The sequence below is a fragment of the Podarcis filfolensis genome (assembly GCF_964270895.1).
Source record: "Podarcis filfolensis genome assembly, chromosome: 17".
In the NCBI taxonomy this organism is placed as follows: Eukaryota; Metazoa; Chordata; class Lepidosauria; order Squamata; family Lacertidae; genus Podarcis; species Podarcis filfolensis.
In genome coordinates this window covers 26,657,292-26,685,151 of record NC_139621.1, presented here as the reverse complement: position 1 = coordinate 26,685,151, position 27,860 = coordinate 26,657,292, and the positions used below count along the sequence as shown (strand labels likewise).

Sequence of the window (27,860 nt, the reverse complement as noted above, 5' to 3'; positions counted from 1 at the left end):
AACCTGGGCACAAAAGCACTTGCTGATTCCTACTGTAGCTACTGGTTTCAAAGGCATACTGCCTCTGGCTATTTCCAACAGTTTCTGTAGCTGAATGTTTCAAGTCCAACTTTCCATGTGTATATTGGCAGCTATGAAAATGTAGCTTATGGGCCATTCCATGGTCTCCATGTCTACTGAGACTTCAGTGATACCCACCAAGAAGTCATAAGTGAGCCCTGCAACAAAATGTTGCAATATGAAGTGATCCTGCTTAGGATTTCACCCAGACACACCCCTTTCCAGGATATTTAAACCTATTTCTTTTCCCACCCACCCCAGTTTTCATCTCCAGTTAGTCAACATTCTGTGTCCCCTAAGCTCTTAGGGTCCCTTCCTCCAAATACTTTACAGTGGAAACTCGGCTTTCAAACGTAATCCATTCCGGAAGACTGTTCGACTTCTGAAATGTTCAAAAACCGAAAACTGAAAACGGAAGCCTCAATACAATATTGAAACTCAAAACAGAAGCCACGTGGCACATTCGGCTTCAAAAAAACGTTCAGAAATTGGAACACTTACTTCCGTGTTTTCAGCGTTCAAAAGCCGAAATGCTCGTCAACAGAGATGTTCGACAACCAAGGTTCCACTGTGTTCTGTAATTCTGCTAACCTTTGTGTTCTCCCAAAGCTTGCTGATACCTCCCTCTTGTGTGTATATGGGTGCCATTTGGCTAAATAAGGATCCACACTCAGAGAAGGAGTATGGTTTTGATGCATAGGATTAAAACGTCTTCCATGGGTATTGTTGTTTGCTTATCTAAGATTCGTGTTTCCTTTTGGGAATGAGGCACAGCGGAGACTGTGGTGTCTTCATGATCTGTGGTTTATTTACACATATCTACAACCTGAGCCTATGATGGAGAGGGCCACAGTATCACACCCCAAAAGGACCTGCTTCTCTCAAAGCCACAGCCTTGGATTCCAGCAGAAATCAGGCCTGATGCTCTCTCCCCCCCCTTCCAGGCTGCAGCTTCTAGCTCACGTAACTCTCAACTCTGGCCTTCTGTCTTTCTAATCTGAGGGAGGGAGGCCTATCCGTTTTCCCTCTGGCACAGAGCCACTCCCTTTGTTCCCTTAACCATCCATGAGTAGTGGGCCGTTACCAGGCTGGCCTGGCTATTCCAGCAATTGAATCCATCCTGGATCCAGGAATCAGAAGTGGAGCTTAGGCATGCAGCCTATTTCTACCCAACTCAGAACATTATGTCTGCCGGAGAAGTTCCGAGATACCTGATTAGTAGTCTACAGGCAGCAAAAGATGCGCTGAGAGATGGCTAGCTATGTTCTACACAGAGATATTTGTGATAGGAATGCTGTCAAATATATTCCTCTTTAAAAAGACGACGAAGAAGAAGAAGTCAGACAAGCTTTCTTCAGTTTGCTACATAACAGAGAGCTGTAATTCCTGAGGCAACCACTGCCTGTACGGAAGAATGTAAAGAGTTCAGATGTGTGAGCTCTCTAGCCAGCAATCTGGAGTAAGCAATCTCCTCCCTTTTCAGTCTGGAGATCTTTCCTCTCAAAGTGTCTTTCCTGTTGAAAAAGGACCATCCAGGCCATGTTTCTCACATCATCACGTTTAGCATCTTTGCCCCTGCGAGACTACTCTTATTATTTCTATCATTGTTTCATTATGAATTGGCTTTTATGTAAATTGACGTCAGTTTACACTCATAAAAGAAAAGAAAAAACCCAGCTAAAAATAGGGTTGAAAACAATACAGAAGACCACAGAGCTAAATATAGGTTTAGAAATGAACGCACCCGGCGTTTTTATCTGGCTGGAAATGCTTGTCAAAACAAGGATGTCTTCAATTGTTTCTGGAAAGTACAAATGATGGATGCCCAACATAACTCAACAGAGATGCTGTTCCACAAAACAGGGGCAGCTACACTGAAAGCCACACTGCCTCAAGTTGTTGTGGAACAGGCTTCTGATATTTTAGGGAAAGTTCTGCAGAATGCTGGGTATAAAAGGGGTACAGTGGTCTCTCAGGTGACCTGATCTTAGGCTGTACATGCTCGTACTATGCCAAAACCTTGAACTTGGCCCAGAAGCAGATTGGCAGCCAGTGTGAATGATGGTTTGCCCCACAAGCAGCCAAACCACCAGCACTCTACAATAGCTAAAGCCCAGGGAGGCAACGCCACTGTAACTTCCAGAAATTGAAGATCTACATCCAGTGCTATATGTTGCCTTTCTCTCACAAGCAAAGCAGGGCTTTCTATAAGAGCAATTTACTTTCATTTTCTATTTATTAAATTTGTATACTTCCCTTCATCCATAGATCCCAGGGTGGTTCACAACAGAAAAATGCAAAATGAGAATGCAAGATTATCATTATCATTTCTTAAATTTGTATACTGCCCTATACCCACAGGTCTCCGGATAAAATCACAATGTAAAAAACACAAAATACATAATAATAAAAAAAGAAGTGCAACCCAATACAGTCATACCTCGGGTTACAGATGCTTCAGGTTGCGTTTTTTGGGGTTGCGAACCGCCAAAGCACGGAAGTACCAGAACGGGTTACTTCCAGGTTTCGGCGGTTGGGCATGCGCAGAAGCGCTAAATCGTGCTTTGCGCATAAGAGCCGAATCGCAACCCACGCAGGCGCGCCTCTGCAGGTTGTGAACGCTGCAGGTTGCAAACGTGCATCCCGCACGGATCACGTTCGCAACCCGAGCGTCCACTGTAACCCCTCCCAACATATTTTAAAAGGGCATTCAACCCTCCTAAAATAATAGCCAACCTTTATCAGATATTCGGGGGGGGGGGGAGGGGGAGGAAGCAGCCACCTCCCAAATACATTTTTCATCCAGCGCAGAAAGCAATGTTTTGCATTTTGGTTTCTAACCCCCCCAGGGAGAGTCCCTTAGATTGATTACTACTCCATTATTTGCACATATGGGTCTGCCCAGAAGCAACATCTTGGGTTGGTTAGGCAATGAGAATAATGATGGAGCTCTTTGCTTATACGAGTGATGATCAAAAACTCTGGCAGCCTTGCATTTCCCCACCCCCCACCCCTTCCCAAGTAATTATAATCTCCAGCCTTTTGCCGCATATTGTTTTTAGCATGGCGTGCAAGATCTCAGCTGCACACAGGGCAAATCAGAAACTGTAATGAGATAGTGCATCAGACTTTTCAATATAAATGTGTCGGCTCTCGCCGTAAAGCACCATCGGAATGAAGAAAATTACCTTGTCTCTCCAGGGAGGGCCCCAGAAGACAGAATAAATATATGGCATGCATTTGTGAAAAGTCATATACACATTTAAGGATATCACATGAACCTGAGTAGTATTTCCCCCCAGAGGAGGAACATCTGCAAGCTTCCTTGTTATTGTTGACAAGGAGGCCTCGTGAACAAACCATCCAGTCTCACAATCTTTACGATGCTATGGAAAATCAGGTATATGCATAGCATTTGTTGCTGCTGCTGTTACACCAAGCAGGCATTCAGCAGCATAAAATTGGTGTGTGTGTGTGTGTGTGTGTGTGTGTGTGTGTGTGTGTGTGTGTGTGATGAATCATGGCCATTAAACAGGAATAAATTATTTTGGGTAAGACCAGAGCTTGACATTATAGTGTATACTTGCCCCAAAATGGAAAGAAGCAGAAGTCCCAGCAAAGGAAGGATGGATGCAAAAACTTACGGAATATGCAGAAATGGCGAAACTTACTGGAAGAATAAGAAATCAAGATAACAAACTTTTTATAAAAGAATGGAAATGGTTTATTGAGTATTTACAGATAAATTGTAAACAGATAAAAACGTTGGCAGGGTTATTGTAATTACCTGCAGTTTCATAAGCATATATAGTTAAAGAAGATGAATAAATGAGCAAATTGGGTTAATTTGGATATGCGGAAGGTATTAAAAATAAATTTAAGGAACCGCAGAAAGAGGGGGAAGAAAGTCAAGTTTTGAAATGTCAAAATGATTGTAAAACTAGTGAAATGTATAAAATTAGTGAAATGTATAAACTTGAAAAGTATAAATAAAAAATATTTTAAAAAACAGATTTCACACAGCGCCCGTGACAACAACAACAACAAAGACATTACAGTGGTACCTCAAGTTACAAACACCTCAGGTTACAAACGCTTCAGGTTACAAACTCTGCTAACCTGGAAGAGTTACCTTGAGTTGAGAACTTTGCCCCAGGATGAGAACGGAAATCGTGTGCCGGCAGTGCAGTGGCAGCAAGAGGCCCCATTAGCGAAAGCACGCCTCTAGTTAAGAACAGTTTCAGGTTAAGAACGGACCTCCGGAACGAATTAAGTTCTTAACCCGAGGTACCACTGTATAGTGTATGCTGCGGTGAGGAACTTTCTTCAGGTCAAGGGTATTATTCCATTCTAGGCAAACATCAAAGGGTCACATGCCCATACCCTTCAAGCGTTCCGATTTTCTGGAACATTCCTGGAATCACAGAATCCATCCCGGCTTCTGATTTGATCCTGGAATGTCCCTTTATTCCCCCCTCCAGCACCGCCACTGAGATCAGGGAGGAGGAAGAACCGTGTTGGAAACTCAGATATATTAGCTAGGCGCCAGGGCTTAAACCAGGGCTACAGTCGCCAAAAAGGAATGACAAGTTGCCATTTGGGGGGCAGACGGCTCGAAAGTTGTGTTTTTCAATACGGCTTTTTGGTTCCTCAAACTCATTCTGATTGTGCAGATAAACTAGAACAAATAGAATTCTACAGGATAGTGGTATTAGTGTATGAAATCAGTCCAGATCCAAGGATCCCCAGGCATGTACTTCCAGATGGTGGAGATATCAGGAGCCATCTTGGTGCCTGGCCATCTTCACTTGGTCGCAAGTGGCTGGTGGTCAGGTGCAAAACGCGCCTGGTGAATTTCAAACGCTGAGGATGAGCCAGAGCTTGTAGCTGGTGCTGGCACTTCAGTGGTGCCATACTCTCACGAGCCAGCTGGCTCCCGCGAGAGCGCAGCAACAAAAGATGCAGAGATGGAGAGACTGGTTGCACACAGTCGTAGTCTCTGATTGCTTGGAGAGGAGAGAGACTTAGGAGAGGAGGAGACTTAGGAGGGACCTTCAGCCCTTGCAACTGCCTCACTGGGGAAGAGTTAGAATCATTTAATCTAAAGAGCCAGAAGGTATCTAGTCCAACCCCCTACAATGCTGGGCTCACTAGTGATTTTTTTTGTATTGCTGACCTACACCTGACTCTTGACAGGTATATACATATTGCGCCCATACACAAACTACACATGCAGCACACAAACACAGCCATGCAGGCACACAGCACCCCCCTCATACATGCATAAACATGCAGTCATATACTCATACATGCACAAACGCAGACACACAACCAGCATTTCTCCCCATATCCAGGCTGAGGAATTTTATCAGCAGATCTTAGCACAAAGCACCACAGAGCTAAAATCAGATATAAAGATGGTAGAAATGATGCCTTTTAGACCTAAAGGCTTTATCTCCAATCATAGTACTGTGGTGCTGAGATCGGAGATAAAAGTTCTATTTGTCTGCTCTTTAAAGAGAAGACCAAGGGACGTTATGTGTACATCAGGTGATAAAGCGTGATCTCTTTAAAAACACAGACAGAATGCTCTATATCCTGATCAGATCGGGAGACATGGTTGTGGGGGCTGACGGGTCACTTCCCATGTCTCAGTGGGCTGGATGTGGTCTATGACAACTTACACATGTTATGTTATGTTATGACATCACAGCACTGAGTTCCTCTCAATTGTCAATATGCGACATCAGCTGCAACTTGAGGGATATGGGTTAAATCCACCAAGTTGTGAAAGCGCAATATGAATAAGTTGCACTAGGCATTTCAAAGTGGGAGAAGAAATATACTGTCACCATTTTGGGTGACAGTCGTGCATATATAATAATGTCCATGTCTTGTTTAAGGGTGAATATAGACAATATAGAGTCATATAAAACAATAGCTTTCCCCCCTCCCCTGCCTAATTGCAGCAGTGGGGCACGATGTTGACAACCCATGATGTAACTGCTTCATAAGTTGGGCTACACACACACATTCTGCAAAGCAGTGAGGATGGCAACCATCATTTAATAGAATATTACAAATCACTGGCTTATAAAGTCATCACGCACATACACAATGACAAGTTAAAAAGGTAAAGGTAAAGGACCCCTGACAATTGAGTCCAGTCATAAATGACTCTGGGGTTGAGGTGCTTATCTTGTTTTACTGGCTGAGGGAGCCAACGTTTGTCTGTCAGACAGTTTTTCCATGCTGTGGCCAGCATGACTAAGCCGCTTCTGGCAAAACCAGAGCAGTGCATGGAAATGCCGTTTACCTTCCCACCGGAGCAGTACCTATTTATCTACTTGCACTTGACGTGCTTTCGAACTGCTAGGTGGGCAGGAGCTGGGACCAAACAATGGGAGCTTACCCCCGTCGCGGGGATTCGAACCGCCAACCTTCCGATCGGCAAGCCCTAGGCTCTGTGGCTTAGACCACAGTGCCACTCGCATCCCTTCAACATGGTATAATGAACCCACATTTGAGGCAGTTTCCCAGGCCTTGACACAGTCTTCTTTTAGATGTCTGGCCAAAACATGTCTTTTCCAGAAAGCCTTTAATAGGGCCAGCCTATGCATATCTACTCAGAAGAGCTGGGACTGAGAAATGGGAGCTCACCCCATCGCGGGAATTCAAACCTTCCAATCAGCAAGCCCTAGGCTCAGTGGTTTAGACCACAGCGCCACCCGTGTCCCTGTAATGGAAAGTTACCACTTGGTAAACAGTTGCCTGTATGCTCCTTTGGTAAGCCATCTATATGTAATGCCTTGCCAAATTTTGAGGAAATTTTTACCATGCATCTTCATACTATCATAACTTGGGGAACCAGTGGAGCAATACTGTCCTCATCACATGACAGGATGTTACAGGCAATCAGCCAGGTGAGCAAGTATTTACATGCCCAGTGTGATCCCAGCTGGTTAATACAAAGTTGCCTAGGCACTGAGATCTCTGCAAGAGGTCCTTCTCCTTCAGGCAACCCCACCACTTAATAGGTGTTCTGCGCCCTAAACAAACTTCTATCAATACTCATTTATCAAGTTTCTATCTACCTACCACCTCCCATTTATGATGCATGTTAATCCTTAAAAAGAAGCAGAATGCTGGATTTTCAGCATTCAGCACAAACACTCTAGCCACAACTGTTCTGCATCTGTCTTAAGCAAGGCGGCAAACCAAAGTCTGCTGTCACTTGAACCTTGTAGGGTGAATGTGTTTTCATCATTACTTACTTGCACATTTGTTTTTCAGGGCCAACGTACACGATCATTTTATGTGATAGAAGCTACATTTCACCCCATGATAAACAGCAACTATCAACTCATTGTTTTGCAAAAGCATTACCCTAAACACATTACCACGGATTGCTCTTCCTTATCACATCCTGGCTGGCCTCCTTTTATTTCGGTAGCGAGCCGGCACGATAAAAAGAGAATGATCTATGATAGCAGATCCTCCATGATAACAACCTGACACAATCAAGCAATAAAATGATAGCCGCCATTTATCATGCAGAAAAGAGGAAATGCCATCACATAAAACAGATTAGGAAAATGAGCACTCCATTCCCAGCTAACAAAGACAAAAATCTCAGTTCCAACTGTACCTTTCTAAGCTTATGCTATGCTTCCCGCCCCCCATCCCCTAGCCATGGCAGTGCACAAGCATCCATTCAGTGTTATTTTTCTAGAAAAAAGAGGTGCCAAAAATTACAATGAACACCTCCTTTGTTCTCTTTGAATGGCAATGGTGCCCACCTGAGAGACATAGGAACTGAGTTCCAGCGAGTTCCAGCTGAAAGAAACCTCTGCATCTCTCTCATGTTCACACCTTCAGCAATAGTCAACATCACTGAATAAAGTGTTGTTGTTGTTGTTGTTGTTGTTGTTGTTGTTGTTGTTGTTGTTGTTGTTATACCACCTGCCTTTATCTGAAGATTTCACGGCAGTTTACAAGATAAAAATACTGGATAAAAACACAAAACCAAAACAAGGCAATAACCCCTCCTCCAGTTAAAAGGGTTGCAGAACATTAAGTGTACAGTATCATAGATCGTACAATAATAAAATATTATAGGCCTGGTTGAAGAGCAATGTTTTCACCTGGTGCCTAAAGCTGTATAATGAAGGCACCAGACGAACCTCTGTGGGGAGAGTATTTCATGAGGGGGAAGCCACCGCAAAAAAGGCCTGTTGTCATGTTGTCACCCTTCGGACCTCTCAAGCACAAAGAAGGGCCTCAGAAGATGATTGCAGAGTAATGTAATATAATGATTGTCTAGTATAAATAGACTGGAGTCATTGAGGAACCTCTCCCCTGGCTCAATCTGGTCAGGAGGCGAGAAATGAGCATCAGAGATCATGCAACATATTGGTAGAATATTATCTTGGAAGATGTTTAGCAGGGCCAGTTCTGGGGTGACATCTAATACTTGCTTAGTTATTTTGCACATTTCTTGTATGATTGATATCCAGAAGAGTTGGCTTTCAGGACATTCCCACCACATGTGGAGGTATGTGCCTGTGGAGGTGCATCCTCTCCAGCATTTTCGTGAGGTTCCTGGGTGTATTAGCACTATTTTTCGTGGTGTTAGGTACCATCTGCAAGTGAGTTTCAGAGTGAGTTCTTTTCTTTTCGCTGATATGGATTTAAAGGGAGGTTTAGACCACATTCTGGTCCACTGAGTCGGGTTAATCTCATAGCCTATGTTGTTCTCCCATTGTTTTTTGATTACGTCAAGGGGGTTTGTGGGATTTTGGAACAGTATTTTGTATATTGTGGATACCATCCCTTTGTTGTGTCCCTTTGTTAATAGGAGGAGATGTTGGTAGAGTATTAAATTATACTATGGTAGATGGGTGGGCACCCACTTGCTCAAAGGATTCATGAGGGCAGCTGAACCTTTAACATACTGTGATCCCCATCTCTTCCGGTGTAACTGGCTACAACTTGAATGGCTTAGATCTGCAGTTCTCAACCTGCGGGTCCCCTGATGTTGTTGGACTACAACTCCCATCATCTCTGAGTTCTGGCCTTGCTAGTTAGGGGTGATGGGAGTAGTAGTTCAACAACATCTGGGGACCCACAGGTTGAGAAAGGTTGGCTTAGATGGAGGTTTTGTGGAGTTGCGTATACCTACTGCAGAATTTATATCGAGCCTTTTCTAACATGCTTCCCTCCAAGGTGCTCCCTTATCAAAACCTGATCCCTTTCCTAATACAATGAGTGGGAGTCTAGTTGATTAAAAAAAATGAATAATATGGGAGGGGAGAGGCCTAATTTATTGAATTTCCCTTCTTCAATGCCTTTGTGCTGTATGGAGATTGCCAGCAGTTTTGCCATCTGGTCGCTTGCTCTCTCTGCCCACTGCTTCTCTAAGCAGGGAAATAGGTAGGTGGGAAATGTGTCTCGTGCATTCTCAAAAATACAGGAGCACATAATGAAACAAACTGATTTTTAAAAATTATTTAAAGAAGAGGAAAAAGCCATACCATCAGTCTTATGGCAGCTGGCTCTTGGGGAAATGGTAAAGAACCTATTAGTGAAGGAAGAAAATTCAATGCCCAATAATCCTTCTGAAGTTTTATCATATTCTGCTAGGGAGTCTCCTATGATTCTCAGGTCAGACAGGGCAAGGCAGCTGGGAGTCTAGGAAGCCAAACTTCCAAGATAGCACGGCTGGGGTTTTTTCCCCTGTCCAATTTAAAGCAAAGAGAGGATTCTCTGTTTTACAGGTGATTGACGTGTGCAACAATATTATAGAGCTGCGCAGTCGATAACCACAAAGCAAAACCCCTGCACAAAAAGTAGCACAACAAAATGTGCACTGGATTCATTAATGGAGCATTAAATCAGAAGGAAGGAAGGAAGGAAGGAAGGAAGGAAGGAAGGAAGGAAAGAAAGAAAGAAAGAAAGAAAGAAGGGGCTAAAAATGGCATGGAAAAGGCAATGGCTGGTTAGCTGGAATCCTGAACATACATACATACATGTACATACATACATAATTTAATTTGTCGGTAGCCTTTCCATAGTTAAAAAGATGCTCAACGCAGCTTGCGACATGAAAAAAGCTACACAATTGCAAAGATAGCAAAAGTAGTCATAATTGATAAATAAAACATCAAAAGTGCACAACCAAATGGAAACAATGTCCACATAAATCATGGTAACATCTAAAATAAAGATACAAAAAAAAGTAATATAACTAACAGCAACAATGCCCCTCCCCAACAAACACCCCTAAACAGTTCCCCAGCCTAAGAGTCTGTTTAGCAGCCTCAGCTTTTATAGCCAGGTGGGAAAAGGCCTGGAAGGCAAGGAGCAGGTCTTCTAGGACTCTCAGCCAAGATGGTCTCTACACCGCATTTCACAATGCAACATTATGTTGCAGTTCCCACTTGTACTCACGATCCCTGTTAGGTGCTTATATCTTCAAGATTTCCAGCCACTCCACAATTCTGAAGGTTTCCCCTATCGTGCTGACAACTCCCTCTTATTTCACAGCAGCATTATGCTTGGCTAGACGAGAGTTTGGAATTGCCAGATTAAGAAATGGGATCGATAATGGGAGGTTTCATATTAAATAAAATAAAACATAAAAATCTATTTGTATTCTCTTGCCAAATGGTGCTCAGTAACTACTGGTTTAGAGAACAGTAAATGCAGAATCCTGAAATACTTCCAGTCCCCAGAGGTTCACTACTAGAACACAGACACCTTTGTGTTACAGGCTGTTCACGTTACATACAGTGGTACCTTGGTTTAAGAATAGCTTAGTTTATGAACAACTTGGATTAAGAACGCTGCAAACCCGGAAGTAGGTGTTTTGGTTTGTGAACTTTGCCTTGGAAGCAGAACACATTCCGCTTCCTGTTGAGTGTGTTCCATTTGTAAATTGAGTCCTCCGCTGCTATGGGAAAGCACGCTTTGGTTTAAGAACGATTTGGTTTAAGAACAGACTTCCGGAACGGATTAAGTTCGTAAACCAAGGTACCACTGTATTCTGTTTCTGAGCTTCAGGAAGAGTGCCTGTCATTGCGTAGTCAAGCCAGTAGAACCCACACTCAAGAGGAAAGGTAGCACCAGACTTGAGACGAACCCCAAGGTTTTAGGGATCTTTTTTACAAAAAGGATTCGTAAGAGGGAGACCTCCAGAAAGTCTGATAAGATCTCTGTGGCATGGAATGCAGAGACTGAGCAGGGAAGGTGTGACTAGAATGCAATGGATGGAAAGGTAGAAGGGAAAAGACATAAAAATGAGACAGAGAACACCATTTCTCGATGCGGATATGGGATTTCCTGGTTCATACTGAGAAGCCATTTTTAGATGTCCCCAAGGATGGGAGGAAAGCTGCTTAGAGAAATCAATGGAGAACTCCAAGACTTGAATGTAATGGAACTGAGCACCAGTTGGGTATCCCCAACCCCACCTCCACAAAACAGCAAAGGTTAACCTGAAAGAGAATACTTCCTGCTCTTTGTAACTCAGGTCTTATTCAGTGTGAAACATTTGACCCTGCTAAAGCAAATTCCAATGCAAATTCAGTTCATTGTCCCCATACTGCAAGGTGAAAGGGATTGTGACTGGTAAAAATTATTACACGGAATACTGAAGGCCAGTGGTATTCAAAAACCCTGCAGTGTTGTCCTATGGCAGGGGTCAGCAACCTTTTTCAGCCATGGGCCGGTCCACCATCCCTTAGACCATGTGGTGGGCCGGATTATACAGTGGTACCTTGGGATGCGAACGGGATCCGTTCTGGAGCCCCATTCAAATCCCGAACGGAATGTAAGACGTGACGGCGCATCTGTGCGTGCGTGGGTCGCCGCTTCCGCGCATGCGTGTGACGTCATTTTGAGTGTCTGTGCATACGAGAGCGGCGAAACCCGGAAGTAACGCACTCCGTTACTTCAGGGTTGCCACGGAGCGCAACTCAAACACGCTCAACCCGAAGCACATTCAACTCAAGGGATGACTGTATTTGGAAAAAAATATATGAATGAATTCCTATTCCCCACAAATAACCCAGAGATGCATTTTAAATAGAAGGACACATTCTACTCATGTAAAAACATGCTGATTCCCGGACCATCCGCGGTCCGGATTGAGAAGGTGATTGGTAGGCCCCCGGGCCTTAGTTTGCCTACCCCTGTCCTATGGTGTTTGCCCGTTTTGGCATATTAGAGGCTGAGGGACTGAACAGTCCCACAATTAGACCCAGCACTTTTATTCCGAGATTGCAGGCAGGGCTGAAAGTCTGCGCTACTTTCATTTCTGATTCCTGCTCATTTGTTCTGAGAAATGAATGGGCCCAAGGAAGGAGAGAGTACGGTATTTTTCCCTTCCTCCTTCTTGCAGTGAGACTCTGTTGCTGAGAAAATAGGTCATGTTTATTGCCTGCAAAGAGACACATCAAATTGTTTTACATCAGCTCCCTCGAAACAAGGAAGACAAACACATCTCTTAAGAAAATATGAGCCTTTCCAAAGCTCTAACCAAGTTTTCCAAGTGACAGGACTCTGCCCTATTGCTCATATTGATGCTGTGATGCCTTTTAGATAAATGTGTATTTCTGTTTGTGGGAGTGATGCCCCCCCCCCATTAGTGGAGCCTAGTCTACCTCAGTATGTAACCTGAAGCGTATGTAATCCGAGGTACCACTGTATAGTGGTACCTCGGTTTAAGAACAGCCCTGTTTACAACTATTCGGTTTAAGAACTCTGCAAAACTGGAAGTAGTGTCCCGGTTTGTGAACTTTACCTCAGTCTAAGAATGGAAGCCAAACGGTGGAAGGGCACCAGCAGGAGGCCTCATTAGGGAAAGCCTCAGTTGAAGAACAGTTTCGGTTTAAGAACAGACTTCCGGAACGGATTAAGTTTGTAAACTGAGGTACCACTGTACCTCCGCTAACCCAGACTCCGCTAACCCAGAAATAGTACCTCAGGTTAAGAACTTTGCTTCAGGATGAGAACAGAAATTGTGCTCCAGCGGCGTGGCAGCGGCGGGAGGCCCCATTAGCTAAAGTAGTGCTTCAGGTTAAGAACAGTTTCAGGTTAAGTATCGACCTCTGGAACGAATTAAGTACTTAACCTGAGGTACCGCTGTACTTGCGGTTTTACTTCTATACCATCCACAATGCCACCACTACAACTGAAGTACTCCCATTTTGCTCTCAGCTGACCCTCCCAATGATCCACAATGCTGAGGAAGAAATTGTTCAATTCCACACCCTTTGGCATTAGAGTGTTGGGCTAGGACCTGGCAGGCCAGGGTTCAAACCTCCACTCAAACACAAAGCTCACTGGGTGACCTTTTGGCCAGTCACTGTATCTCAGCCTAAACTACCTCATGGGGTTGTTGTGAGAATAAATCGGAGAGGAGAACCATGTACACCATGGTCCTCAGAGGAAAGGTGGGATATAAGCATAGTAATAACAACTACTAATAAAGTACTAATAAAGGAGTATAAAGAATACACCAACACAACTATTTTAGTCTGAAACAACATGAGTATTTACTCCACAGCTGGGGAAATAGCCACCCTTGGTATTTTGTACTGTCGTACCTCCATTTATGTAACCCCAGGTTACGTAAAATTTGGATGTGCACGCAGCAAACCCAGAAGTATTTTACTGGGTTTCGTCACGCATGCATGCACAGAAGCGGTCCTCAGGTTGCAGAAACCTCAGGATCCAACCGTACCTCCGGAATGGATCCCTTACACAACCGGAGGTACCACTGTAGTTTCCTCCAGTGTTGCTTGGATTATCCTGTGGTAACCAAATCCAGGAGCTGATTCACATCTCACTTTTTTCTTTCTTTCTTTCCCTTCACTGGACATACGGTTGTACCTCAGAAGTCGAACGGAATCCATTCCAGAAGTCCGTTCGACTTCCAAAACATTCGAAAACCAAGACACAGCTTTCAATTGGTTGCAGGAAGCTCCTGCAGCCAATCAGAAGCTGCATTGGACGTTTGGGTTCCAAAGAACGTTTGCAAACCCGACCACTCACTTCCAGGTTTGTGGCGTTTGGGAGCCAAAACGTTAGAGTCGCAAGGCGTTTGTCAACCAAGGTACGACTGTACTTCCTAAGGTGTTTAACCTCAAATGTGTGAACAGTAAGAGAGGTCAAACTTGTGTTTGCAAACACTTATATGAGATGTGCCCAAGACAGCCAGGATCGGCTTTCTGTCAAATTCTGTGACACACCCAAGTTTGCTATTAGATTATGTGAGTACAGGTCTTGAATTCAGCCAGTATTCAGCAGCAACTTCCAAAGCAAAATATTTGTCTTGGCACCCTCCAGATGCTAGAAACTACAATTCCCATCGTCTGTGACCACTGGTCATGCTGGCTAGCGCTGATGGGAGCTGGTCTACAACATCTGAAGGGCACCTCACTGGGTCAACCTGGTTATTATTATTTATTACGTTTACGTATATACCACCTTTTTCTGAAAGCAGTTCAAGGTAGTGTTCATGGTTCTCCACTCCACAATTTATTCACACAACAACTTAGGTTAGGCTGAGAATTGTGACTGGTGCAAGGTCACCCATTGAGCTTCATGGCTGAGTGAGGATTCTAACCCTGGTTTCCCAGGTCTTAGCCCAGGGGTCGGCAACCTAAGGCCCATGGGCCACAAGCGGCCCATGGGCCACAAGCGGCCCATGGGGGTCATTTAACTGACCCACGAGCCACCTGCTTGGTGAGTCCTTGTGCACTGCGCTAAACTGGCACAGTGCGGGGACTCGCTTTCGTGGCACCGGAAACTGTGTATGCGCAGACACAGATGTTGGAAATGCAATCCAGCCCATGGAGGGATCTCCGCTGGAGTGAACCGGCCCAGGCAAGGTAAACCTTGCTGACCCCTGCTCTAACCATTGCAGCACACTGGCTCTGAACCAAGCTTCAGTCTCCAAGTCTGTTCTTTTATAGCTAGGAAACTGTAACCAGAGGAGCAAGAGATTCCAGGGCAGAGGCCACACGACTCTGAAGCTAGCATGGTTGGAGACAGCTGTCATTATATGAATGATGCCCTGGCACTTGGGCCACCACAGCTTGTTTTCTTAAAGAAATTCTCCATGCGAACATAGAGTTAAAATTTTTCACCACACAGTTTTCCTGCTGGTATTCATCAGAAGGTAATGGATGCACTGTTCTTTTAAAAAAAAATCCCTAGGAAATCAGCTGGTTTGATCCTAGAAAACACCAAAAAATGACACAAATCCACAGTGCTGCCTTTCCCAGTGTCCATTGATGCCATGAACTCCACTTTGGCTGACTGTCATGCCCAACTAATGAGGAACCAAAAGAGCAAGGACCGCAAACCTTTCTTTTCACAGGGAGGACCCGGCATGGACCACTTTTCATCTGCTGATACCACAGGGCGGAGCCTCTCCACAGCAGCTTAACACATAAACTGAACCTCTATTTGCAGGCTGTGTGTGAGAGAACCTTCCAAGCAGCCTAATGTCAAGGAAAGGGGGACACACACACACACACTTCCAAGGACAGATTTCCACAACTGGACTTAGCAGAATGCCATCATAGAGACATATCCAACTCCTGGAACAGATCTGCAGCAAAAACCAAAACTTTACTAATATGCAGATTTCTTCCGCCCCCCATGTATCCATTCTAAGCACACTTTTCGACTGTTTCTCATTGAAATCTCATTCCATCTTGAAGCAATCTTTTCGCAGCAAGTGTATTTCATCTCCCATCTCAATGTGGGGAGGCCAACTCTGCGCAACAAAGAAATCACACAAGCGAGCCCCATAAGCAGTCAGGTAGACAGAGAAAGAGAGAGAGAGAGAGAGAGAGAGAGAGAGAGAGAGAGAGAAAGTCACCTTCGCTGGGATGTGATCATGTGCGGCCCTCGCTGCAAAGCCACGGGGCGCGCACGTATTGTGAACCGCATCACGACAGACCCACAACCACACTCCCGAGCATGGCAAACGCCTCCATGCGCCCCGAGTGCTGCGCACGCCCACCTACACAATCCCACGCGGTGCCCTCCTACTACTCTAGAGGGAGGGGAAATCAATTTGATATATATATATATATATATTTAAAAATATCCTATACATGCTTTGCAGACACCAACAAGTGCTCTTTGTGTCGCCCTCCTTTCTGGATTCCTAAACTCGGGGGGAAAAACTTTCCTAGTGGGACTGGAGAAGGAAAAAAATGCCCACCAAACACACTCACACATGCACACACACACGGAGCCAGCTCCTGCGCCGAAAAGCCCTCCTTACGTTTCCATGCCTCCTTCCTAGCGATCTGCCACCATAAGCCACCACCTCCTTCTCTCTCATTCCGCAGCCGATACCCAAGGTTCCCGGAGAAAACCCCCTCTCCCCACGATCCAAGCCCCGTCCTCTGCCTCACCTCGTTCTCCCTCCGTCCGCCTCTCCGTGGCACCGCTATCCGAGCTAGGAGTAGCAAGATCCACGCAAGCTGCCGCCCGGAGACACCCTCTCCATCCAATGCATTATGATCTCGGGGTGTGCGGATATATATTATCTTGACGCGCGCGTGTGCGCGCGCGAGAGAGAGCCGAGTTCTTTGGATTGAGGACGCCGCTAGTATTCCGTCCACCAGGTCTTGGATCCTCTATTTGTTTCGCAGGAGGAGAAATAGCTAGCGAGGGAAGGAAAGGGGCTTGATGGGGAGGGTGGGAGGAGGAGATCGGCTGTGCGGCTGAGGGGGAGGAGAAGGGGGATCGCGCAGGCGCAGCCGGGGGACCCTAAGCGCCCGCTCGGGCGTGCGTCGCAGCTCCGTTGCGCTTCCCACCTCCTGTGTCCTGGAAGCAGGGGAGACGCGGCCCTATAGGGGAAGGGGGCGTGGCGTCGTGCGCCCAGGCTGAGGGGTCTCGTCTGGGTTCCTCCACGCCTGGCTCTCGCTCACTCCTTAGCATCGCCTTGTGCGCTGGGGAGTTACCTCTAGCGCTTTTCTTTCTCTCTCCCTCCCCCGCTTCCTTTTGTGCCAAGCGATGCGCTCTCCCCTTCTCACCTGCTTCCAGGACTTCCCACCCCCATTTGGTAAGGATGCGCGCGACCCTTTCCGGGGAACTGAAATCCCCGCTTGCCTTGGCTTTATTCAAAGAGAGATCAGGAGGGAGAGAGGTGTTTCTAAGCGCACGGCACGACTTAGCGTAAGATTCCGGTTCCGGCTATAGCATGTCTTTCTATAGAAGGCATATATGTATATATATTTAAAGGGGAGGAGATGACAGTCAACCCTTCAGTGGCGATTAAAAAAGGTTGCTTCCAGTTGCTCCCTTCTGGGTCCGATTTTAAGGCCAAACCAGAGGCGCGTACAATGCATCAATTCGCTTTGGAGGAAAGTAGGTTGGGCAATTGCGCAGCTCGGGATTCTCCAGGGAAAGGCACGTGGGGAGAGTGAATTATGGAGCTTTGTGTGAGCACTTGTTTCTTGGACCGCTAACCTGTGCTGCACGGAAACGCCACATTATCGTGGCTGGCACGGAGCTTTGTAGTCTCTCATCGTGAAGCATGACAGCATAGGTTTGCCCCTCTTTCCCTTTAGTTGCTTTCACAAAGGGGTCTTTAACCTTTTCCACAAAAGGTTCTTTAACCCCCCCCCCCACGCAGCACCCACAGTGGCACAAGCTTGGGTAGAATTCTTGCAAAGGATATTTACACATTTTTCTCCATTTGGATTTCTCTCTGGAGGTTCCTCCCTGCCTGAAGTTGTTGCAAAAGCATTTTTTAATTTGCTCCAAGAAGGAACAGCAACACACACACACACATTTCTGCATAGCTGGTGACCCTGAGGAATCATCTGATTCAGATACAGTGGTACCTCGGGTAAAGAACTTAATTCGTTCTGGAGGTCCGTTCTTAACCTGAAACCGTTCTTAACCTGAGGTACCACTTTAGCTAATGGGGCCTCCCACTGCCGTCACACGATTTCTGTTCTCATCCTGAAGCAAAGTTCTTAACCCAAGGTACTATTTCTGGGTTAGTGGAGTCTGTAACCTGAAGCGTCTGTAACCCAAGGTACTCATGCTTAGTACCAGAGGTCTCTGTATCAGATGCCTAGGTTCCTGCCTTGCTCTTCACCCTGTTTGTTTCATTTCATTTCACATTTATTTTGCACATCGCCTTTCTGGACACAAGGCAGTTTATAAGCCATAGAAACAGCAAAATACACGACAAAGATCACACATCCTCCAGTCCAATACAGTAAAAGTCCTAATAAAAGACTTGTTGCCCCCAGAGCCAGAGGAGCAGAAGATGGTGAACCAGGCATGATCTTCAGGGGTGTCTATGAATTGCCCAGCTAGCTGCCCATGAAGCTGCCCTACTCAGGAGGAGGAGGAGGAAATGCATGCAAGCACCCTCCTGGATCAGCGTCCATCTGAGAGCCTCCAGTTCCTATATAAGATCTTGGACAGAGTTGCATCATTGCTGAAACAGCAGTTCGAGGCTCCCCGTGCCCTGAACCGGGGAAAGGGATGCTGCCTCAAATGGCACATATGCCCACTCCAAAACTGATCTTCACTTTCTCCGAGTGAAATTGGCAGGCAGGCAGAGCAGGAGGTGGGGCACTGCAAACAATAGCGGAACAGAATGGGGGAAATCTGCTCATCTAGCTCTCCAGTTATGCACTCTGGTTCCTATGGGTGTGAGCGTCACCAAAGTTGCTGGCCTTTACATTCAAAACCTGGTGCCTGTGAAAAATTATTCCCTCATAGGGCAATATCAGGGTCTGTAGGGTTACTGGATGTGCCTTATTCAATTAGTAAATAAAAATAAATAATAAAAAATCCTCTTTTTAACAGCTGGTTCAGACATGCAAGCACATCACCTGATTACATCAGTGCAGAGGAATCACTTGCTGGATGCAAAGCATTCTATTCAAGGTGCTGGGAGATGCTGTGAATGTTCTCTCTGTGGTTTAGGGTATTTCATGGTTCACACCAGCATGCAAGTCACCACAAGAAGACAGCTAAGTGATATATATGTAAACCAGCCCAAATAATTATAATTCACGTGTGCTCTGTATTTCACTGCCTGTATGCTGCATCTAATCTTTTAATAATTCCACACAGGAACACTGCACAGCTACAATTGCTGCTTATTATGTGCACTGCTTGCTACTCTTTCATTTTCATCTGAATTTGTTGTCTTTGGTAGTGGGGTATTTGATGCATTAGTGCCATTTGTTTATTTTATGTCGACAATTTTATGTAACGCTAAATTATAATGGCCTTTAAGCCGTGCACAAGGAGCTCAATGCAAAAATCAGTTAAAACTATCAAAACAGAATCCAGTTTAAATGCTGCTGGAATAATAATAAAAAGGGGGATCCAGCAGTGGTGCTGGTGGTTCAGTGGGTAGAGCAGAGGGGGCAGAGCTGTTGGACCTCAGCTAGAAGGGAGTTCCGTGAAACTGGTCTCACAATACTGAACACGCAACTCTGGGTGGATCTGAGATGTGTATCCCTTGTCTCCTTGAGCAGTGGCTGGGCCAGAATAGCAGGGGACAACTCCTTGATTTGTTCTGGTTTTTTGTGCCACAACCACAGGGCAGCCAATTTGTCGCTGGTACCCATGTCACTTCCTCAAAATTCCAGATTCGCCCCTCAGTCCCAAAAGGTTGGTGACCCCTGTCCCAGAGCAAATGAAACAGAAGATGGCCTTCGTTAGATCAGTAGATATGAATGGAACATATTATATGCTACAGTCGTACCTTTGAAGTCAGACAGAATCCATTCAGCTTCCAAAACGTTCAGAAACCAAAGCGCAGCTTCGGATTGGCTGCAGGAAGATCCTGCAGCCAATCGGAAGCCACAGAAGCCCCGTCGGATGTTCGGGTTCCAAAAGAACATTCGCAAACTATAACAGTCACTTCTGGGTTTGCGGCGTTCGGGAGCCAAAACGTCTGAGTAACAAGGTGTTCAGGATCCAAGGTACGCCTTGGGTGCCCCATTATCTTTTGTCAAGCACTGAGTACCCCAGGGCAAAGGTTAAGCAGATGTGTGCAAAAAGTCTGAGCTGCATCGCCCTCTTAGAACCATCTGGCTTGTTTGTGCGCTCCAAGCCAGGCCTTATATGGAGCGCATTCAGACACTCGATTCGAGTTCAGGCAGCAAAACCAGGAAATTTATCAAGCCTCTGGTGGCTTGCCAGACATGCTGATGGGTTGAGTTCAGCTTGGTGGTCACAAACTCTGCAAGCTCCTGAGTACGTGAAGCATTTGGAATGTAAATGCGTTACATAAATAACAGCCGTATCGCTGTTGATATTAATTCAAGTCTGGTCTTTGGTGCAGTATATCAAAGACGGGTTTTAGCTCATCGGTAGAACCCATGTGTCAGAGAGTTGGCAAGGAAAACAGGTTACCCAGCCAGTCCCTGACATGCTTTGCATGCAAAAGGGGTCCCAGGTTTAATCCCCAGCAATTGCAGTAAGGGATGGGGGGGGGGGAACCTGTCTGAAACCTGGGAGAACTGCTGACACTTAGACATAACACTGAGCCGGGTGAACCGATGGTCTGACTGCACTATACATCTAAAGCAGCCATGGCTTTAGTCACGACTTCGCCCAAAGGATCCTGCAAACTGTGCTGAGAGATGTTAGGAGACACCTGTTCCCTTATGGAATTACGATTCTCAAGAGTGGTTTAATAGTCAAGCCCTCTTCCCAGGGAATTCTGGGAACTGCAGTTCTGTCAGGGGAACAGGGGTCTCCTAACAGCTCTCAGCACCCTTGACAAACTACAGTACCCAGGATGCTTTGGAGGAAGCAATGACTCCTTAAAGGTGTGTGATAATGCATTAAATCAGGCATGTCCAAAGTCTGTTTCGGGGGGCCTAATTGATTTAATCTGGCTCCGGTGGCAGTATATGTCCTGGGGTAAAATCCTCAAAAAAGCTCAGCAACTTTGGGGTGGGGTAAAATTGTAAAACAAGCTCAACAACTTTGGTCGGCCCTCACGCATGTTCACTTCATCAAATCTCTGGCCCTCTTTGAAAAAAGTTTGGGCACCCCTGCATTAAATGTAAACTACAAACAGGGCCTCAGTATTAACAACTCCCCACGTTGCCTTTGCTATAATGTTTCTGTTTTATACATGCATTTGTTTGAACGAGTGTAGAGTTCCTTTCTTCTTTCAACACCCCCACCCCCCCTTTTTTTGCTTGATTTGTCGTTAAGGAGCTTGCACTGATCCAAAAGGGTCAGGATCTGGCCCTACACTTACCATTTCTCTCACAAATAATTTACAGGTTAGAGCATTACCACTTTGTGTGCATTATCTTGTCAGGCTCAAATCTGCCTACAACCCACACACAAGCTCACTATTTGTTAACAAGTGAATTGCTTGCAAAAAGGCTTCGTTGTCGATATCAGGCACTGAATGCTCTTGCTCAAGCCGGGCTCTCCATCCACATCCATTCAGAGAAACAAACAAATGGAAGGCTCTTATGAGGGCAGGGGACATTCTTTGTCTGCAATACTATTCCCTCTTCTTCTACTCCTTGGTTGGAGTACCTCAGTTCTAGAAACGGCCTTTTGTCATTCCTGCACCACCGCAAAACATTTCCTATCAGAAGGACGAGTGCCACCATACCTTATTTTCTCTGATGAAAACAGAGATATCCTATGTAATAATAATAATAATTTTACTATTTATACCACTACACCACCATTTCCTGAGAAAACCCTTTAATCCCTATTTTATTTTATTCTTTGGCAGATTTACAAAAAGAAAAACACACACCAATAAATAAATAAACATTAGAATGGGGCAAGATTACACAGGGACACACAAAGCATTTTTTTATTTTTTAAAAAAGACTCCTTGCACTCCACTCTGCTCCTCACGAGCCTGTGTGTCACATGCAGCAGGGCCTTGTCTGTGGTGGCCTCTCCTCCTGCTCTCCAGCAGCTGCTACAAACTGCCCATGGGAGAAGGTTGGCAGCGGCGGCCATTTAGAGGCAATGAGATGCCCCCTCACAGCTGTTGCAGCCACCGTCGCTTGGGTCAAGCGCCGGCTCATCCTTCTCCCTGCGCTCAGCAGGTAGCACTGCCAGGGGAAATAGGGACATTCTGGGATCAAATCAGAAGCCGAGATGGCTTTTGTAATTCCGGGATTGTCCCTGGAAAATCGGGACACTTGGAGGATATGCTTACAGGCTACTGTAAGAACAGATTTTTGGGCTTTGGTCTGTGACAGTATTTTTTGAAATCCCCTCTCCTTTCCCCCTGCCACGTTTGAGTCCATGTGGTTTCTATTTTCGGTTTCCTTATACACCTCACTCCTCTATTTATTAGCCACCGTCTTTATTTTCTAAAGAGGATTTAAAAAAAATAAAAAATCTCATGCAGCAGAAGCAAAGTGGAAGGATAAGGAAGATGGATCTCATGTCTCGGTCCCAAAGGTCTGGATGAGACTGCTTGCTTGCCGTTTCAAGGAAACCCAGCGAGGGAGCAGACTTTTCTTCTTGAAGTGTGGGTGGCCTTGTGTCGTTCGCATGAAGAAACAGAAACGGCAAGGGCTATTTTTAGCCTAAAGTAGGCCAGCCAGCCCCAGAAAAAGTTTTACTAGGAAGAATATTTTTTTAAACTGGGGGAGGGGAAAATGTGGAGATGGGAAAACGGAGACAGAACGAGAAGCAGAAAAAGAAAGAGACATAAAAGAAAGGGGTTCCACATCACAAACACAAGCAGGGTAGAAGGGGAGCCTCTCTAGACAAGCTAGTCTTTGTGTTCTAAGGAACCCAATAAGTAAATATGAAATGCTCCTTCTTTAAACATAGGATTAACTCTCAGAATGGTTACCTTTGCGGGTGGTAATATTTTGCAAAGGAGCTTCCTGTTAACCTTTCTCTAACATACACACATTAAAAAAGAAACTCTGCCTGCCAGATTGTGTTTTTTCAGACCTCCAAGTGTCCCTATTTTCCAGGGACAATCTCAGGTTTACGTACAGAAGCTGTTCCAGTTTCTGATTTGGTCCCAGACTCCTGCATTTCCTTAGGATGTCCCTATTTTCATTGGAGAAACGTTGGAGGGTATGGAGTTATGTGACCTCTGAGTCAAGGAGATAAGTAACTCTACAACCTTTAGAAGACATCTGAAGGCAGCCCTGTACAGGGAAGTTTTTCAATGTCTAATGTTTTATTATACGATATGATACGATAATCTTTATTGTCATTGTCCCATACAGAACAACAAAATTGAAAAGATCTACATTAGACATTCAAAAACCCACAAGCCTGCTATCCCAACCTGGTTAGCCCCTAAAAACTCTGATACCCCATAATTGAATACAATATACTCACATAAAGACTACCTTACACTGCGTTTAAAACCAAAATCGCATTTGGATAGAAACTGTTTCTCAGGCGGCTAGTCCTAGTCTTTATAACCCTGTACCTTCTTCCAGAAGGCAGAAGCTGAAAGAGATCATTTCCAGGGTGCGCACTATCCTGCTGTTTTTATCTATTATGTTTTTATATGAGTTGAAAGCCAAGCTGCCCAGAGTGGCTGGGGCAACCCAGTCAGATGGGCAGGGTATGTATAGGAAAATTATTATGATTGAATAGGACATCCCTATTTTCATCAGAGAAATGTTGAAGGGTATGTGTTTCTGGAGATCACAGCTTGTTATAACGAGCAGCACACTGGATTAATTGCCTTTTGTGTGTACGTGTGTGTATTTTAGCCTCATGTTTCTTCAAGTACCAAAACGATGGAGGATTAATAATTAGCAAAGGCCTTGATGATTTATGCTTTACAAGCTGTAATGGCCAATCACATAAATATGCTCTCTGATGTGCAGTATACTCTCTTGAAACAGTTCCCTGCTGGACCGTGATTCAAAGCTTTATGACGTGACTTACAGGAGCAGTTACTGTTTTGTTGTTTGCAGCGGTCATGGAAGTTGGTTTTAGGTGTTTCTACCATTTCCCCACGTAATTGCAGCAAGACCAAGGGCTCGCCCACACTTTTGCTTGTCCCGAGCCTAGAAAGCATAGGTCCGAGTGGTTTTTCCCAGGGAAAACCCGCTCTTTAGTGCTAAATCAGAGCAAACGTCAGTCTGGAGAAGATCTGAATTGCCATTTGCTCCACTAGGTTTACCCCAGGGGAAAGCTGTGGGGCAGAAGAAAGTGTGGATGAGCTCTAATCAGTGCCGGATTTACGTATAAGCTAAACAAGCTATAGCTTAGGGCCCCACTCTCTTGGCCCCCCAATTTTTTTCACTATTAATATATTTCTTCCTAATTGTATTTCAGTTCAACAATTATTTTGATAAAATACATATTGTGTTATGCATATAGCATATATTCAGCACAAAAAACAGCGACAATTTGTTGTTGACAAAGGACAGCTGGACATAGAAAGGGCCCCATTACCTTCAGTAGCTTAGGGCTTCATCAAACCTAAATCTGGCCCTGGCTTTAATACTCAAATGGTGGGGCACCCAGGTAGATACTAGGAGGGGTATGAAGGCAGCCCCCCCAAGTGTCCCTCTTTTCCAGGGACAGCCCCAGATTTACATAAGCCATCCCGGTTTCTGATTTGATCCTGGAATGTCCTGCTTTTCCTTAGGACATCCCTAGTTTCATCAGAGAAATGTTGGAGGGTATGGCAGGACGTCCCTATTTTCATTGGATAAATGTTGGTACACTGTCAGCATCCGTTGCATCAAAGACTAGGTCACAGGCAAGAACACATACAACAATGGATGAGAATCCGGGGCCACTTTGGGGATCTCAAAGCATAGGATTCACAAGAGGGGGACTTGTTTTTGTGCAGGGCCAGATTATCTAACAAGTTAAAAAAAGTCTCTGGTCTAGAGCCAACCATTTTCATAACAGAATTTTTCTTTTTACTGCTTAAAAGTAACTTTGCTGAACCTGACCTGAGGCTAAAGCTGACAAATGCAATGCCCAACACTTCACTTCATGAAGGCAACGTTGCATAAGAAAGGCAACACTATGGTTTACAAAATATGAGTCATCTATGTGCCTTGATCTGTAGATGAAACAATTTTTTTATTAAGTAGTTCTGCTGAGACCCACAGCAGTTTTCAAGTGTTCTTTGGGGGAGGGGAAAAGTTAGTAACAACTGCATTATGCAAACCTCCCCCTAAATTCTCACACCGTTCTTCCTGTATGCTCAAGTCGTTATCCTTACAGATGCAGTATTCTCTGGCATTTTGGGAGGGGAGGGAGGACTAATCCGTGAAATTATTCCAGTGTGTTAATCAATATTTGTTAGCAATGAATAGATCTTTCTTATTTTTACTCGCTAAGAGCAAGAGCAGCAGAATGATTAAAGTCGCTGAAATTCTCTCTCCTGAGGGTATCAGGAATGGAATAAAAGTTAATTATCTAATTACAGCAAATTTGAGTTTTGTACATCTTGTCAATATTATCAACAGGAAACTAATATAAATACTTTAGATGCATACTTTATAGGATTCACATCAGTTTTTTATTATTATTGATTTTAAACTTGTTGCAAATTGATTGTTTTTGTGTGTGTTTTCATTTGCCATTTTGTACATGACTTTTACAGGGTTTTTTTTTGTTTTTTTGTTTGCCAGAGAGCAAATGTTTACAAATTAAAAGTAACTCTACAAAATCAGTGGAGGTGTATCTATTTTTTAAAAAAATCAATAGTGCATACTATGAATTACCTTGTCTGTCAGTAACATGTCCACCAGAGCTAAGGCTTGCACAAGTCCTACATATTTACTCCTGAGATTAACTCCTTCTTGCTTTCCACAATCTTGGGGAGACATTACCCATAATTCATCACCAGCAATACCTATGTAGAGAACAATCTCTGGAGATTGGTTTTTAGGAGAAATGCCTTTCTGTATGTTGACAAGCATGTCAATCTTTCCACTTTCCCGATTGCTAGATTAAGCGCTGTGGCAGCAAATGGTGACAAACTGGAAGCCCTTGGGATTTGGGGCCTATTCCTACAAAATCATTGGACTTTTCAGCCCTCAGGTGTGTTCTTAGAGTGCTTTCCCCAGAATGACAAGAGAATGGACCCCCTCTCATTTCAACAACACATCTTGCATTATTTAAATCCCCCAGCAGCCCTACTTAGTGGCAACAAACTGGTCTTAACACATGTTATTTTCTGAATCCACCAACACCTGAATGTGTTACCTTATCAATCTGATCCCTTATCGGCAATGGGTGGAAAATAATTCTAGTCCCTGTTGGGCCTGTATGTGGATATTGTTTGTGGTTGTTTACAGAAGGCCGCCATTACTGCTCAGATCAGTAGACTGTAAATTAGGTTGGAAAGCAGTGTCTGCACAAATGGAAAGGGTGATGGGTGGACTTCTCAAACGGAGTCAGTCAGTGGCCAGAAAGGGATTAGTTCCTTGTTCTCTTTCCAGTTGAACATACATGGAGACTCATGGTCCTTTCACTCTGTCTGTCTGTCTGGTCTTTCCATGCATCAGTGGCAGATTGGGTGATGTACCGCTGATGCAGATGGAGACAGCCTTATGACAGCCTTATGTTCCGCCATCTGAACAGTCCAGCAAGCAGCCCACCTCCCCGTGTCTGATGTGGAAAAGCCACCCAGGTTGCCACATTTTTCAAAGGGATGCATGGAACAGCCTCTATGCGGACATCATTCACTGGCACAGTGTCTCGTTAGAGGTAGGCTTGAGCAATGCATCACAGGAAGTCAAGCCAATGTCGGGGATTGAACAGGAATATGATAAAAAGCTCTGTGTCTGCTCAACGTGCCCCCACCTCCCCAGCACTTCCTCTGGGCTGCCACTCAGATGGAAAAGACCAGCTGTCAGAAGACATGTTAGAGCAGATGCATAACTATACACCTGGGAGGAAAAGTCACCTGCTTGTGAGCACGCAAAAATGCACAAAAGAAGAAGGCAGAGTCGAAGAAGTAAACAGAGGGCAAGGGGAGGCCAACATTTACTTTTGTTTACGGGGGAAAGCGCACAAAGGACCTGTCGGACCAAGACACAAGGTCAATACCAGGACCCAATGCTGGAAGGAGGGTCATTTGGTCCACATTTCTGAAAGGAGATGAAAAAGGCAGCTGGCCATGGCTGATGCCCAAATGCTTTTTGGAACTGACACTCAGTGAGCTGTGACATTCATATAATGGAGTTATGGGTCTGTCTGCTTGTGTGCACATGTCATCCCCTTGATGTATGTTTGCGCTCCCTGCCTATCTCACAGCTTCTATTATTCTGTCTGCTCGGTTGCCGGGATGTGCTGGGGCTTTGCAAAACATGCAGATTCTGGGGCTCCGTATCAGTTCTGGAATGTGTTTTTTCATTTGCCTGCCTGTTCTAATATCGACGCTTTATTAGCATTTAATGTGCTAAACTGCATGCTTAAGAGTCAGCTCTCACATGATTGGATTCCTGTGCAGATGACACTGGTAGGATTCTCACGCATGTCAGAATTATTGTGCTACCCATGTGAAGAATATTGGTAGTAGTCAACTAATTTTTATTCAGAGTAGACTCACTGAAATTAAATTAGCCACATCCGTTAATTTAATTGGGCCTACTCTGAGCAAAACTTAATACCCCCTATCTACTGTATTTATTTGTTTGCTTTTGTATTTCTGAGTCATCCTGTTATTATCAAGAGATAGAGGCAGTAGGGAGCAAGAACAGAGTAAGTGTTGCACTGGGAGCATTGGATTGGCTCCACCACTGCGCCTCCACGACTCCAACCTCCCTGACACCTCACCCCTCTCCCTTTTGGTA

At 44.9% G+C, this 27,860-nt stretch overlaps 1 protein-coding gene across 4 annotated transcripts in view; it reads right to left on the bottom strand.

Moving 5' to 3' along the window:
• The window catches only part of PLPPR1 (phospholipid phosphatase related 1), a 158,727-nt gene that overhangs the window by 92,223 nt on the left and 38,644 nt on the right, over nt 1-27,860 (bottom strand). For 2 of the 4 annotated variants that reach the window (XR_014543026.1, XM_083593898.1), the window contains exon 1: nt 16,497-17,142. The exons of 1 other annotated variant lie outside the window; for it this stretch is intronic. The gene's annotated coding sequence lies outside the window, so the exon portion shown is untranslated. Of the gene's footprint in view, nt 1-15,952; nt 16,067-16,496; nt 17,143-27,860 lie in introns of those variants that run through there. One more of the 4 variants, XM_083593899.1, reaches the window with a different exon arrangement.